This window comes from Xiphophorus hellerii, chromosome 21 (assembly GCF_003331165.1).
Source record: "Xiphophorus hellerii strain 12219 chromosome 21, Xiphophorus_hellerii-4.1, whole genome shotgun sequence".
Lineage (NCBI taxonomy): Eukaryota > Metazoa > Chordata > Actinopteri > Cyprinodontiformes > Poeciliidae > Xiphophorus > Xiphophorus hellerii.
This window is the reverse complement of record NC_045692.1, coordinates 22050755-22064469: the sequence shown is the minus strand read 5'-3', so window position 1 is coordinate 22064469 and position 13715 is coordinate 22050755. Positions and strand designations below refer to the sequence as shown.

At 34.4% G+C, this 13715-nt stretch overlaps 2 long non-coding RNA genes across 2 annotated transcripts in view; both read left to right on the top strand.

Moving 5' to 3' along the window:
• Positions 1 to 1512, top strand: part of LOC116711871 (uncharacterized) — a 43062-nt gene extending 41550 nt beyond the window's left edge. The window contains exon 3 of the long non-coding RNA XR_004337354.1: positions 1220 to 1512. This is a non-coding gene — a long non-coding RNA (uncharacterized LOC116711871). The remainder of the gene's footprint in view (positions 1 to 1219) is intronic.
• Positions 1 to 13715, top strand: part of LOC116711869 (uncharacterized) — a 463421-nt gene that overhangs the window by 311970 nt on the left and 137736 nt on the right. The gene's annotated exons all lie outside the window — the stretch shown is intronic.

The following is a 13715-nucleotide window of genomic DNA, read 5'->3' as shown; positions in this document are numbered from 1 at the left end:
TTAAATTGAACTTCACAATTAGGATTCAATTCCTAAACATGTTAAAGGGTAATGTATTATGCAAAATTCACATTTAAAATTTGTATCTATTTCCTGTTATGGTCACTCTTGCTTCATGATTTGGGTCTCAACTGCTTCTAAAAACAGCCCAAAACAAGCTGGTGTCTGAAAAGTGCGCCGTTTCCAAAACCTCCTGATTGTTGAGTCACACGTCGCCGTTACCTAGCAACCAGGTACATTTGTACCAAATCCAGCACAATTGGTAAGCTGGTTTTACCGCTGGATTTACTGTACAATGGCTGCTGGAAAAGATATCATCACAAAACTACTTGCTGCATTCTCGTTGGTTGTGCAAGAGGCTCCATTTCTGCTTTTCAAAGATGTACGGTTGTAAAAATGCGCATCAGTTTGCAGCCATTTTGAGTCTGGGGAGCGACTCAAAATGCCAGCAGCAGCTTATTTGGTTTAAAGTAGCAAGACGCCCCAAAACAGGTCATTCTGACTACAATCTCATTATTTAATTAGGACGAAAAAATGTAATATCCTAATCTGTTCAAGGAATAATAACAAGTAACCTTTAAATATGTGTTCTTGTTACATAAAAGAAAATGAGAAGATGTGTGTGTCGTATTGGTTACCAGCCTCACTGTCAAGGTCAGAATTGAACAGTTGTGACATTGCTAATTGAGAATGGACGCGGCAGTTCAGTTTGCTCTAATTTACAAACCGATCTGCCAATACGAGCCGCGGCACACGAGGCGGCTCGTGTCATTGGCTCACTGCAGCACATTATTTTTGCCTTCCCCCCTCAAAGATCCAGGGTACAGATGACTTTTGTCAGCCATCAGATGCTGCGTGGCAGATGTCACAGCGTTTATTGTCACGGTGATTTATTGGTTGAGAATGACCACAGCCACGGGGAGGAACACATCAAAACGGGGCCAGGCGCTGGTGAAGGGGAGCGACTGAATGCCAAGTCCTCCCAACAACTTTCATCCCATTCCTCTCAGGACTGCACATTTTGCTTCTGGTTATTGTTTGGCCATCTGTTGTCTTCTGAGCCTCTCAACTACACCGCTAAGCAAACACGCACTCTGTGCCAAATGATATCACCTTCCTTTTGCCCCGATAATTCAGCTCCACCGTCTCTTTAGTAGGTTTTTGTTGTTTATCTTGTTAGCTGCATAGACAACTTTTCTTTTTCTTTCTTGGTTTACAGATGGAATGAGCAGGATCTGGATTGATTAGCTGCACAGATTGAAGCGATCAGAAAACTCCACGAATATCCGCAAATGACTGCTTGGACGTGGCTTTGAAACTTCGTCTGAAATGAATTAAATGACTTCCTCTATGAAAATATGAGAAACTTTTATTTTACGCTAAGGAAAACATTCAACATGGTAGTTATGTAGTGGATTGTTTTGAGTGATACACAGTTAAAAAGAAGCACAAAAATACAAATAAAAAAAATTGTGTGCATTTATTGTATTTTTTATAATTTATCGTCATAAATTTCTTATCATGATGCATCGTTGTCGCAATAAATTCCAATTAATGATTTCTTTAAATTACATTTTTTTTTTATTATTTTCTCCACTTTTTGTTCATTAAGAGTATCAATAAATACAAAACTAGTGTCTTAAAGAAGCAAATTACCAATAGATATGTTTCTCTAGAACACTCACAGCTTTAATGTTACCAAAAACAAACAAGTAATAAATAGTTTTTATCGTCACTTTTATCGTTATCACAATAGCACCAGAAAATATTGTAATAAATCTTTAAGTCTATATTGCCGTCATCAATTTGAGCAGAATTTACAACAATTTTAAAGCAAATTAAGAAGAGAAAAGCTAAGATAAAAGGCAAAAAATGGCTTATATTGGGTATATAAGTCTAAAAAAATGACTGCCAATTTCATTTAACAAATATACAAATTTGAATGATTTTTATGATAAGTTTTCAATGTTTTTTTAAAGCAAGTATTGCCCTATTTCATATCAGTATTGGGGGGAAAAAAGACTCAACAAAATATTTTTATTCATATATCTTGATTGGTCTGACTGATATCTAAGCATTTGGTATTAAATTAACATCCTTACTAACACTAATAAAAGATAACTGCCAAAGATTACACTACCCATACATTTTGTTGGCACTTTCTAACTTCCTGTTATTGCTAGCTGTGCTAACGTGCTAAAGCTAGCATGTACAGGAAATCGTTTAATCTTGTTTTTGTTTTATTATTTGGATTTTCCAAAGGAGAATAGTTTATTAGATCGGATTCTTTACAATATTTAAAAACTTAGTAACTATATTTGTTCTGATACTAAAGTAACATCAGCACAGAAATCAACATAACCCTACGACATACCTGCATCTTCTATTAATTTTAAGATTCTTTAATGAGTTTTTTGTCTCGCCCCGCCCTACTTCGCTGAGCTTTTCTAATTTCGCTGCTCGTTTGCTCAGGTCAGATCCTTCTAGATGTGTTGAGGACGTGGCGGAAGCTCAGAGTGTTTTCTGTGGCAGCTCCAAGGCTTTGAAACTCACTGCCAGTGCACATCAGACAGGCCTCCGTCTCTCTGTGTATTTTTAAATCTGCTCTGGAAACTCATCTTTTTTCATGTGCTTTTGACCCAGCATGAGAAGCCTTGTTTTATACATAAAACATTTCGATTTTATTTATCTCACATATAATATCTTTTTATCACTTAGCAGCTCCTGGAAGCCATCTTGTATAAAACAATGCCACTTTAATCAGTTTCTATCTCTATATTTATTATTACGGCGCCAACAAGCAGGAAGGAAGTGATGTGTTTTGCTTTTCCAAATATGGACAAAACCAATACCATGATTTTTTGTGATTGACTTAGTAGCTAAACATGCTAGCGCTAGCTGATTGAACTGGTTGAACATTCTGAGTTACATAAAGACAGTTACAAAGTCAGTCTTCTATCAATTAAAGAACATTTCTATGACAAAAGTAATATAGTTGCACTTTGATTACCGCAATAAAAAGAAATAAAATTGGTATTCCTGTGACGTGTTTATGATGTTTTCATGTTTTCAGCATTTGAACTGTTTTCTTGCTGAAATTTTCTATGCAAATAAACCTGATTGTTTAATTAGAAATTCAGTTTCAAATGTATATTTCTATTGTTTTTATATCAGTATAAACTATAATTCATATTGTCTGCTGAGTTGTTTTATATTTTATATTTGCTTTATATTTTAGTTGCTTTATATTTTATTTCTTATTAATTTAAACTATTGGAAAATTCACCTGCTTAGGCACGGAAGGAGACGAGAACTGAGACGGTTTGAGGCAAAATTAAACTAATTTACACAAAAATGTCAAAACAAAAGAAAGAGTCATAAATAATTAATTTAGACAGATAATAAGCAAAACAGAAAGTCAATGTAGGATTTAGTTACACTTTAATTCATCACAGTTTCCCCGTTATGGTCCAAGTTTATAGCCGTTAGCATGTTAGCAAAGACATAGCATAAGGCAATTTAAAGGAATTTAATATTTGTACAACTTTGAATATATTAATATTAAAGATCCAAATGTGATTTTATTCCTAACAAATTACATAAAATTAAAGCTTATCCTTTTAAATATATTCATTTTATTACATAATTCAGTTACATTTTATTGTTGCTAGTTGTGTCATGATGAATTGATATCACGATAAACAATAATATTGTTGTTCTGAGGTCATTTTTGTGTGATATAATGGCATAACAATGCCAGAAAATATCCTCAAAAATCAATAAACTTTAAATTATAATTAACATTTAATACTGGAATTGTAAGACATTTAAAATATCCAAAATAAATAAACAAAACAACAAATAAGATGAATTACGAAGTCTCTGTAAACAAAATTGTCCTTCAAAAATTTGGTTATTTCAGAAAAAAACACCAAACCGAAGACTTTTCTCACCCTGTTTTTGGTAGAAAAAGAAAAACGATAAATCATGCGAGCAGAAATTGTTGATCATGTGACTCGTTGAACATTTACAAGGGAAAAATAGGCAAGAAAACGTTTTTGACATCAAATAATTGCCTTTACTTTCACCCAAAGACATTACCTTGGGTTGTACATAAAACCCAATCATCTTTTGTCTTCTCTATCTGAGACTTGAAATCCCTTTTCCAAAACCAAAAACAATTAAATGAATCTGAACAAACCTCGTTTGCCTCATTGTTGTCAAACCAAGGTAACCTTCACCTTCCCTCAAACCGCACAACAGATTCCAGCTTCTCATTCAGCAAATTTTATTAACGCAGAAATTTTGTTTCACAAATCGCACAAATGCCTTTGCTTTCTATTTAGAGCATGTCGTCTGAGCGAATTATGATAGCAAAACATTCCACTGAAGCTTCACCTTCAAGGTTGACCTTACGAAGGCTATTCTCCGCTGATGCTCGGCGGAGATAAAAGCCACGCGTCCTTCTCACCCCGCCCTCCTTGCAGGCCCGCGCCAAGGACACGCGCATCATCACTCCGCTGGTCTATCTGCCCAGGTGATGCATTGCTCCCATAGCAGTCAGTCTCAGGCAGTATTTATAACAAACTATGAGCGGCAGCAGCCAACTCATCACCGTCAGGCCTGCAGAATCCTTGGTCTGCGCCCATGCTTCCCCCTTTAATGAGTTTTGTTTTATGCCGTGAGCACACCATAAATTCCTATTTCTTAATCTGTTATTCAGATTCAATGTCGACAGAGGAGGAGGAGGAGGAGGAGTCCGGAAGAGGAAGAGGCAGTTGTTTTATATTTCAGGGGAGAAAAAAAAGATGTTTTCTGTCAGGAGTTTTTAAATGGGAATGCACTGCAAAAACCCAAAGTCTTACCATGTGTTTTGGTCTGGTTTCTAGCGCAAATAGCTTAATGTAATATATAAATAATAGATTTATTTTAGTCAATAAATTCTTAATATTGACAAAAATAATATTAGTTCCTTTGGCAAATTATTTCTTTTATAACATGGGCGGCGGGGGGTATATTTCTGAGTTTTTAAATGGGAATGCACTGCAAAAACACAAAGTCCCTCTATTTTTCGCCTATTTCACATGTGCCAAACACAAAGCCTGGGGGCCACATCCGGCCCGCCGTAGCTTTTTCTGTGGCCCTCTAGACTCCAGACTTATGCATAAATAAAACCTTCAAGATTTGAGTGCTTAAATATTATTTTATTATTCCAATTAAAGTGGTTTTTATCCATTTACTGCCAAATTACATCACTCAATAGTTCCAGTTTTACTGCAATCATGGAAATTCAGGCAAAAATCAACAAATTCTTTGTGCTAATGCATCATTGTGAGTTTATTGAAAAATAGTCAAAAATATTGGTTTTAAGTGATGTCAACTCCCAACCCATAGGTGGCAGTATATTTTACTTTTCCACTCCTGCCTCTGCCCTTAGTTGATGTCGAGTTCTAGTCTGTGATTGATTTTTTGCAAAAGATAAAACATCACATTTACCATCATACAAAGTGCAAATATTGTGAAATTCCTTTAAAATATTTTCAAATTTGCAATTTAAAGTGAAATCCTGGAGGGATTGATTGATGTGAAAAACTAAATATTCACAATACTAAATATGATTTAATTGTAAGATGAATTTATCAAATGCAGAGAAAGTTCAAACCATTTGTTTGTTGGTACATTCTGGCCCAACCGGCCCTTTAAGAACATTTGTGATCTTGAAAACCAAAACGAGTTTGACAGCACTTTGTTGTGAAACTATCTTAATACATTTGTGTTAAGACAAAACTAACTTAACTTTTCAGCAAGATGTAGAAGTTTTAAGTCTATAATTCCTTAATATTGATTAAAAAAAATGTCTTGTTATAAATGAAATAATCTTCTAGTGGTAATAGTAGTTTTTGTAATCAATATTAAGGAATTATTGACTTAAAACAAGCTCCTATATCTTGTTGAAAAGTTAGTTTTGTCTTATTTTAAGTGTAAAAACATATTTAGACAAGAAACTAGACCAAGAAAAATACTTAGCAATATTTTGTCTTTGCAGTGTGAAAGGAACAGGATGATAAATTTCAACTTTTGTGCAGAGTACAATTGAAATATCTCAATTCATATTTCAAACCCAATTGCTCTGCGGTGAAAATCCAGCGGAGAGATGACTGACGGATACAATTTCAGAAAGACGGCGAGACGTAGAAAAATCTGCATTTCAGGATTAGCAGAGGGCATCTTTGGACTGCGGGGGGAGACGAACCTCAAAGAACAAGCAATGCTTGAAATTCATTAGGTGTCAGTGGGAGACAAAGCACTGACAGGTGTTTATGTAAATCATCAGCGGATGAATTCATCTCCCTAACGGGAAAAACAGCAGTCCCGGAATAATGTGAGCCACGCAAAAGTAAATCATATCCACCTGTGAAGGTATGAGCATATTGTAATCCCTCTAATGTGCTGCGGTGGAGAGGCGCAGTTTGAGCTAATATTTACTGAGCTCTTCCTTATTTTTCCTGATAACAGGGAAAACCTTTTCCACTTTCATTCAACACACGGCAACATCTACAGTATGTGCAGTTTGTACATGCAGCTAACGGTTACTTTAGTAATCGTATAAAAGAATTGCCACATTCTGCTGATTTTTCATTTAACTATTTTAGCTTTTTTACACAATTTTAGACATACATTAAATATTCAATAATTCAATTACTTTGAACAGAAAACAATTTTATTGCCTAAAATGCAATAACATAGCGTATGTATGCTTAGCAGAGGGCAAGCTAAACATACATACATTTATTATTTATTGCATTTACAGCTAAAATAACACTGTGTAATAATCTGTAGATTGTTTTTTGCATTAATAAATGGATTTAAAAAGGTGCATAGAATGGTAACATTCTGGGACATCATGTTATCATGATGGCCCAGAATTGTACGACATAATGGTAACATTTTTATCCGAATTTGAAGTAGGTGAAGCTAAAAATGGGATTTAGAAAAGGAAATCTTTCAACTTTAATGCAAAATGTATTCACCTATTTATTTTTTATTACAGTTTTGGCTTATTTACTGCTCTTAGTTGGCTGCTTTTTCAGAAAATACCTTTTTTTGAGTGTCTACACTCCAGTTAACGATTAATCGACTGCTAAATTACTTGACATTTATTTCAATTAATCACAATTAATCTGATTAATCATTTCAGTCCTAAATCACTACAATGTTACTCTTGCATATTTTTAACAAAATAATCAGTTTTTGACACTAAACAGCTAGGACAGATTGCAAATTATGCTTGTAGCATGTTTATGTGTATTGCACCTGTAAACTAAAGACGAAGTAAAGATTGGAAACGGTGTAGTACTCCGCATACAGATACCAAAAAAATAACAATCAAACGTCTACCATACATCTCACTATGCTAGCAAAGTAGCTTTTGTCCATCCATAGGTATTAGCCACGTAGCTACATATAGTGACTTCTTATTTGTATTCTTTAAATTACTAGCAACTTTTTGTTTGTATTATTGGAGACTTTGGCGACAACATCGCAGCACCAATCGTACTGCAGCTATTGCTAGCTTAGCAGCTTCGTTGCTATATTTAGCAAAAATTTTATGTTTTTCAATAAAGTGATTAGTGACAAATGTAGCAACTTTTTATTGACCTAAATCAGTTCTGCAACATGAGACTTCAGACCTTAATAACTTTAGCTAATGATTCTGAATATAAATCCTGTTACAAACACAAATTTTTAAAAGTTTTAATGGAATAATTTTTATTAAAGTTCCACGACAAAATGGTAAAAGTACCAGTTGCATTTTAGATCTTTTAATTTGGAAAATATGTACTTTTTAAAGTTCCCATAGAGAAGACAGTATCTTTGTTTCATTTTTATACTAAAAAACAGAAATAAAATGGTTTGTCGCTGGGTTGGGATGTTTGTTGCTGTCTGTTTAATTTTGTAAAGCACTTTTAATTTTTATTTATGTGTAGGGGGAAACTTTGACCACAGGAAGCCGAGGATGCCCTGCGTAGCATTGTCCAAATATTGGGGGCTGGTCCAGAATTGTAGGACATAAAGGTAAAGCATCATTTATATCCATATAAAGCCTGTCTGATGCTCGTTTTTGTGTTTTATGGTTGTGTGTGCTGCAAAAAAAACAGCATTAGAATGACAGTGTTTGGTGATTTGAAGCTGGAGGAAGATATTAAATGAGAGTTACAACCACGCTGAAAGCTAAAATAGTATGTTTTGCTAAATGCTACAACACAGATAAGCTACCTGTGCTCCACCAGGCTCCGTCTGATTCTCATTAGCATAAATTACGGATATGAACCATAAAAATATCCAAAACTAATGTGACTCAATCAAGTGTAATGACTTTGCACAAAGTGAATGTTCTTCCTTCATAGAAGATCTCTGGCTGAGCACAGCCAGACGGCAGCTTGCAGAAAGCACACAGACCCGACAACAGCCAAATGTTTTGGCCTGCCATCAAATTACTCGAGGAATTAACAATAATTAGTGGCAAACGATGTGACCTGCTGCCGGCAACATTTGTCATTCTAACTGACAAATGTGACAATCAGCAGCAGAGTTCGAAGTGAGAAGAAAACTGCCTTAAAACTGATTTCTTTACGTCAGAAAATCTATATCCATTAAAATACTTTTTCCCAAATTCCCACCAGAGAGAAAAAAAACAGCATCAGATGTCCATACCAACATATGGTCATGTTCCAGTGTTACAGGCTGATGAACTCCATGGGAATTATGAGTTAATCTAATGTCTTTGCAAAAGGAAGTGGTTAGAAACATCCCGATTTAAAGAAATTTAAAGACATTTAACTGTATCTTAGCTAATAATCATTATTTTTCGGTTTTATTTCACATTGCTCAAATAAATATTTGATTTTCACATAGATGAATATGCCCAAACATTCCTGTATGTCTGGAATGTGCCCATGGCCAAAACCATGATCTATGTAAAGGAGCATGAAACTAAAATGTGAGCAAATGAATTGACAAAGCATAACAAAATGGGCGCCCAAAAAGAAAAGTATTGATAGCAAAGTCTGCAGTTTGAATTTGAGTTACTAATGTGAAAGTTTATAATGTGATTTTTGCAAAAGTAGTTTACTATACACCATTTTTTTGGGGACGTATTTTAAACATCTATTATTTTTTTGGCAACGTTATGCTTGTTAGTGATGTAGAACATGAACAAGTTACTAAATGTTAGCTTGAAACTTTCCCTTTTTTCAAATTCTGAGCCATTTCTTACAGTGACATCATTTGACACTTTCTTTGATAATTATTCCCATCATAAAGCAACTTCATAGGCTTGATAATGTCCTTGGAGAAGGAAAAATGAAACAGTGGGCAAGTTTTAAATCTTTGCAATGACTCTTACTTTGATCAAAAGTTGTAATTATATCTTCTTTGCTGCTTTATTGTTCCATTTATCGGCTACAGAAAGACAGCAACCAATCTGTGAAATCAGAGAAAACCTTCAGAGTTTTATTTTTTAATTTATCAAAAAAGAAGGTAAAGTGGTTGAGTGTGACATATATATTCATAATTCTCACTTATGTAATGTAATTTAATCTTTATCTAGTTTAGTGTTTATATTCTTGATTGTTTGCTCTGCTGTTCAGCTGCCATGGAAACTCATCTAATTACATTTAAAAACAACTGATAGCAGCTTCTCTGTTGTATTTGTTGGTTGTCAGCTTCTCCCCAAACATCTCAAGGCAAAAAAAAAAAAAAAAAATCTCATGAATGTGTGGTTTTCTATTGATTTTCTTTGAAAAATTGATGCGTCCGCTCCCATTTTTCTTTGGAATAATGATCCAGGTCCTCTTTCGTTTCACAGTGTAGATTCTGACACATCAAAGCAGCAAAATGGCAGCTGTATTTCATTTAGCTGAGCCTGGTCCAAGAGTCAGAATGCTATAGATGCTTCCTGGAAAGAAAATAACTATTTGCAACGCATTGAGTGAACAAAAAGATAAGACAGGACGTTGATTCTGTGAGGAAAGATGTTCCAGCCGCAGCTCAACAGACTAAAATAATGACGGGATTAAAAAAAGCTAACTTCTTTGTAGATATAATTTATCTTATTTAAATTAAATAAGATAAATTTGCTATTTTAGTTATTTATGGGTTGATATGAATTAAATAGAGTCTACATCTAGCTGCTAACTAAATTAATTTTTTGATATTTTATTGGTGTCTAACATTAAGCTACATAGCTGGTTTAACTTAGCATGCTAACTGTTTTTGTTTAATAAAACTTATTATCTTGATTCTTCAGCTTTACATATTTTACTGCTTATTTTAAAAAAATACTTATAATGTTTACATGATTTTTTTACTCATTTAGGAATTTTAGAAATACTTAAGCTAGTTAGCGTAGTCTTTCATACTAATTAGCATGTATAATCTAAAAAGGCAGTACTTTGAGAATACATTTAATCAAATGTATTCTGCTATGGAGAAAAATTTAAACTCAAGAAAACGAAAAATATTTTGTTGTAATAAATTACTTGATGTTTGTTAGTTTAGTTTAACCACATTACCTGAGTTGATCATTCTAACTAGCTTACTTGTTTCTTGAAGATGTCATTGCATATATAAATTCTTTGATTTGATCAATCATCCACTACAAATATAGTGTGTATATTGAGCTAAATGGTGACAGACATGATGATGTAATAAATTATTTGCTGATTGTGACTTAATGTGAAGCTATGAGCTGGCAGTCTTGATGTAGCATTCCAGTTAGCCTTAAGTAGCATGCACAATAAATAACATGCTAGTTAGCTGTATTGTAAGCTCAAATCTGCAGGATGTAAATTTTATAAAAATGCATGTTCACACCTTTCCCCTTTTCCTCTGCTTTGCTAAAGCAAGTTCCCTACATTAATAAGAGAATAAAGTCAGTCTTACAAATGCAGTCAAAATAATACGAATAAAGTTGAATAAAATGATAAAAAGTCATAATATTGAGAATAATGTAATAATGAAAAATAAAGTCATTACATTAATAAAGTCATAGAAATGTGAAAATACAGTCATAATATTACTAGAATAAAGTCAAAATAATGATAAATATATGAGAAATTGTCATATGTCCCAACAATCCTGAGATTAACAGTGAAGTAATTAGATCAGTTACTCCAAACATCCATGCAGAGCTCTTGTAAGTCTTTGTGATCAAACTAAATGAGAAAACAACAGGCTGATATCAATCCTTTCATGAGAAATCTCAGTGAAATGTGTTTTTGTGACAGAGTCACTTTAATAATCCAATCAGCATCAGTGACTTCAGAGCGGGGGCAGTCACCGCTTTCCAAACCATTACGGTCAATAACCTGCGGATATATTTAGCCTGCGTGTATATAATCACTCCCTTTCTTCCCCCTTTGCTCTCGCTCGCCCCGTGATCTTGTTTGTGCCTCAGTACTGGGATAATTTTTGCACTTGGATATAACTTTGGCTCTCAGGCGAACGCGCCTCGTTTGCATAATCTGGTTTCCAGGGCTACAGTTGTGGAGCGCCTGCTGTAAGAGACGGTACACAGAATAAACACCCATAGATATGTGTCGCAAATGAAGTGTCCTGTGATTTCACAGCCATTTAAAGGCAATGAACTCTCCTTTACCAGATCGCTTTAGATTAGATACCGTGTATGATCAGCCCCAGAGGCGAATTCAGGAATATTACGCCGTAGCTTTGAGAAGCAATCTGAGGATCTCTGAACAGAAACTTTGGACCCAAAGAGGAACGATTGAGAGTCAACGCAAAGCTTCAGTTATTACAACTGGAAACTAGAGGATGAAATCTGACCTGAACCTTCAGAGACACATAAAGATGGTTACCAAGTCAGGCTTCTATCACCTGAAGAACATTTCCACGATTAGCAAGATCTAGAGAAACTCATCCAGGCTTTAGCTGAAAACTAGCAATCAGACCCGAAATCTGGATATAGTGATGAACATTCAGAGACACATAAAGACGGTTCCAAAGCAGGCCTTCTATCACCTGAAGAACATTTCCAGGATTAGCAAGATGTAGAGAAACTTATTCATGCGTTTATTTTTAAAAACACAAAATCTTACCAAGTACTTTTGGATTAGTTTCTTGTGGAAATATCTTAGTACACCTTAAATAAGACAAAACTAACTTACAAATAACTTTTCAGCATTAAATAAAAGCTTGTTTTCAGACAACTAATTCTTAATATTGATATTTTTCCAATTTTTTTAGTGAAATAAGCTCCGATATCTTGCTGAAAAGTTACTTGTAAGTTATTTTTCTCTTATTTCAAGTGTGCTAAGATATTTGCACTAGAAGTTAGACCTAAAGTACTTGGTAAGATTTTGTTTTTTACAGTGGTGCAACAGTGTCTTTACAGGTCTTCCTAAAAAACTCAATCAAATCCAGAATGCTGCTGCTGCCGTTCTGACTAAAACCAGGAAGATTTAGCACATCATCCCAGTTCTAAAGTCCCTACACTGAGAGAATAGACTTTAAAATACAGCTGTTAGTATTTTAAAGTCATGGAAGCATCCAGCTTCTACGCACCACAAATCTGGAACGAACTTTCTGAAAACTGCAAAACAGCTGAAACACTCAGTTCCTTTAAATCTAGACTAAAAACCCACCTGTTTAGATTTGTAGCGACGGCTGTTGGAAAAATGTAGATTTTCGTGTTTCTATGATGTAAAGCACTGCGAACTGCCTTGTTCCTGAAATGTGCTACACAAATAAAGTTTGATTTGATCTTGTTTGGTTTCATTTTTAAATCAGACAAAGACTGACTGCAGCATTGACTGTAGGAACCACCAGACTACAGTGAAACTGGTGGAAGACTCTGAGTCAAAGTGTTAAAGCAGAAATCAGTAAGTTAAGAAGGAGCACATAGCTGCCGGTTGACATGTGTACCCTGCTGGCTGGTGACCTTTGACCCAGGATTGATCCACTGCGGGTCGGTTAACTCCCAGCCTCTCAACCTTTCTCTGCTGCTCCCGCAGAGCCGAGACGATCCAGCAGGACAACGCGGGACTTTATCCAATCTTTGGAAAGACATTTTAACCCTGCGCTGATAGCGGGGTTTGGGTTTTCTCTGTTGAGATTCTTTTACTGATTTTAGTTTTTTATTGGAAGAAGAAAGAAAGAAAGAAACTAGCAGAACATAACACCGGCATATTGGGGACGTAATGATAATAAGAAAAGAAAAATGTGAGAATAAATTCATAATGTACAAGAATAAAATCAGATTATAATGAGAACAAACAGGAATATTATGAGAATAAAGTCATAATATTACCAGAATAAAGTTGCTCAAGAATAAAGTCAATATAAAGTTTTAATAATATAAAAATGAACTCATTAGGAGAATAAAGTCATAATACAAAATAAAGTCATAATATTATGAGACTAAAGTCGAAATAATGCAATATGAGAAACAAATTATAATATTACAAGAATAAAATTGAAATATTAAAAGATTAAAGTCGAAATATAAAGTTGAAAATTAGGTCCTACAAGAATAAAGTAAAAGTATTAGTAGAATTAAGTCAAAATATTATGGGATTAAAGTCAAAATAATGCTAAAATAAAGTTGAAAAATTACTAGAATAAAGTACAACAAAAAAGTCAAAATAATCTGAAAATAGGTCACAATGAAATGAGAATAAGGCCATATTATGGCCATA